The sequence below is a fragment of the Dendropsophus ebraccatus genome, chromosome 7, assembly GCF_027789765.1.
Source record: "Dendropsophus ebraccatus isolate aDenEbr1 chromosome 7, aDenEbr1.pat, whole genome shotgun sequence".
NCBI lineage: Eukaryota > Metazoa > Chordata > Amphibia > Anura > Hylidae > Dendropsophus > Dendropsophus ebraccatus.
Genome location: NC_091460.1, coordinates 24120394 through 24123707, shown reverse-complemented (window position 1 = coordinate 24123707; position 3314 = coordinate 24120394).

Below are 3314 nucleotides of genomic sequence, written 5' to 3'. Positions count from 1 at the left end.
GGTCTGGCACGTTTTATTACAAGGAGAGATGCACAACCAATGGAAAATAGTATTTTAAGATGCTGAAAGAAAGCGATCAGCCAATGAGGATCACTGGTTCTAATAAACAGGGAGATACCTGCCTCATTTGGCACATAATCTCTCCGTGTAATATGACCTTCAAGTGGAAATGTATCTATTTTTTATTAGCAATAAATCAAAAATGTAGCAAGCAAAAATGTAACTTTATTGGAATAAAATATGGTTTTTAACAATAAACACTTAAAATACAAATAAATTACTTAAAAGTTAAATAAATTATACGCAGATATGAGGTGACATTTGCCATGTAGGAGAGAGGAAATTGTCAGATATTAATCACAGACACGCTGATCTGAGACAAATTAAGGAGACCCAGAGATTGTGCCACCTCGTCCAGATCATCTAGGTCCATTCAGTACTCATGTATCTGAAAATAAGTGTGGGGAATGACACTTGTGTTAAGTTTGGAATATATAGTTCCCGTATCATAGCCGTGCAACTTCGTGGAGCACTCTATATTGTTAAGATACCAAAAGTGCTTTTTACATATCTCTTGGTACAGGCAAGCCCAAAATGGTGTATTTGACTTTTATCTCTTGGGTAAGGACTTATTACCTGACTGGAAAGAGCAAAGCCCCCATCAGCAGCAAGGACTCAAGGGGCTGATGGTCCAGTCATCCTGGGTAGTGTTCTTGGAGGGGGTCAGTCATTAATTATTTACCCCTCTGGAAAACATTGAAGAACCTGGCATCTGCAGTACTTCTATAGGACCTGATATCAACTGCTAAAAATATATGTCCACTTTTGGTAACATCTAACAGCACCGAACGTGATTTATGTTTGTAATCAGAGCCCTTAAGTTAGGTGACTTTTTTACCCAGATGAGTTTCCCATTTATAACTATCCCACAGTTTGGAAATTTATTGACTTTTAAAAAATGGGAAGCTATCTGCAGCCATTCCTCAGTGTTTGGAGAGGACCTAACCACATGATGAAGCTTCTTCTTCTTCTTCTTCCATATTGCATCATATGCCCTCTTCACTAATCCAGAAATTGTTGAAATCGCCAGAAGCAAATGTAAGTGAAGTGCTACATATGAATTCTCATCAGCAAGAAATCTATTGAGAAGCCAACATAAAGAATAATTGACATTGTACCTACATTAAACATATTCTTAATAGTATATTTTAAAATTAAAGGGAAAAAAAATAATCCTGCTGGAACAGTAACCATATAGGAAGTGCCATAAGCTGGAACAGTAACCATATAGGAAGTGCCATAAGTGCCAAAAAAACCCTTGGGGCATCATGGGTAGCCACAGATCACTCCTCTCCCTCTCTATTTGGTGATGTGTTTTTTGATGGTCTTTATTTCTTTTTTATATTCATTTTTGTTCATCAATTTTTTTCTAGTCACCATTTTTTTGATACACATACAGTTATACACACTTATATTTCTTGATTTTTGCATCACTAGGCTGTATAATTATTGTGTTTCACCAGTGAGGGTCAGTTGAGCTTTACTGTAGGACCGTGTGCTTACTCTGGGGGTCCCCTATACCGTGTGGGTCCCACCATGTGTCTTTTCCTTCTGGGAATTTTAATTGTTTTAAATGTGTAGGGATTTTTGTTCCTCTGCCAACCTTTGTGTCAGTATATGTTATTTTTCTAGTAATTATTAATAAACATTTTTGTATTATTTCTAATTTTGGTTTGCTCCTTCATATCACACACCCCTGTCTCTCTTTTTTGGTGTTGTGCATCCTTACTAGGTATGTGTAGGAAGCACCCGTTTATTCATTACATTTGGTAGTGCATGCCCCAACTTTTGTGCATAGTTGTTAAGGGGCAAATATTACTAGCGATGTGAACCATCAATTACTTTATGAGGTTGGAAAAAACAGCAATTCTTCAGATCAGAGTGGACATGCGTTGATTCATGTTGAGCAATCTGGTTTATGAGGCAACTGTATGACTCCCAGCAACTTCTATGTAGAAGTTCTATTATTAGAAATGGGCTCAAGTATGGATGTCCCAATGGCCCAGCAATACTGATACAGGCCTATTAGAATATACAGTACATGGGGGTGCTGGCTGTCAGTAGCATTGTAGGCATAGCAGCTTTAGCGAAAAGAGCTGTGACTACTAATATTAGTGATGTTTCCTCAACAGAAGTTGATCAGAGCTGGGGAACTGCCATGACATGACAAAAAGGTCACTTACTTCTGCCACTGAACAAAGTACAGCACAATGAAAAAAAAAAAAGTTACTATCTAGAGTACTTCTTTCAATTGTTTCAATGTTTTTTCAAAAAAGTTTGACATGTCATAGATTGGATTGTACACACTACTTGCGAATGGTATGACAAGATGCTAAGAGCTTAATCATTTTTATGGAGAATTTTTTTTTAGCAGTTGAGTCTCTGTGTGTGGGGGGGAGGGGATTTTCATATCTGTATTGGGTTTATTTCTTGCCATTAGCAGTAAGCTGTAGAATTTTTTTGCTTTTCGGCAACATGCTCCTGCCTACTGTGATTGGTGTTGTAGTAGAGATGACCAAATCTGTCTTTTTGTCTGTGTTGCCGATGGGGAGTGGCTGCCTTTACTTGGTCATGCACTCCACCCATTCCCCCGGGGTTATTTTGGCCAGCATTAGTTGTATCCTGCATGAGTATAGGCTTATTATTAACCAAGATGGGGCCAGAGTATAGTGTAGGGTGCATCCTAGACACAAGGCAATCTTTTTGTGGCGAGATGGTGCACACTGTTTGCGAATGGTATGCTAAGAGCCTCATCATTTTTATGGAGATTTTCTTTAGCAGTTGAGGGGACTGCTTTTAGTGATTCTCATATCTGTATTGGGTTTATGTCTTTCCATTAGCAGTGAGCAGTTGAATATTATTATTTTTTTCTGTTTGTCCATATAGAAATGTCAACATTTTTGATCGGTCCGGGTCCGAGAGTTAAGACCCATGCTGATCGTAAGAATGAGTCGAGAGAAGTCCCAGTTTGTTGCGGCCCTCTCCTGGCTCTGTATAATATTATGAGTCATTGTGTAAGTGTAATGTAATGTCATGTAAGTTAATGGTGCCCAACTCTTTCACTGACAAAGTACAGGGAGTGGACCACGCTGCAGCAAAATCCTCTCCCAGCTCATTCTCACAATCTGTATGGGTCTGGACATTCAGACCTGGAATGATCAAAACTTTTAACATGTCTCTATACATGTAACCGTTCCATCATTGGAATTTTTCTCCTATAGATCTCCATTGCCTTATAGAAAAGTCAGTTACAT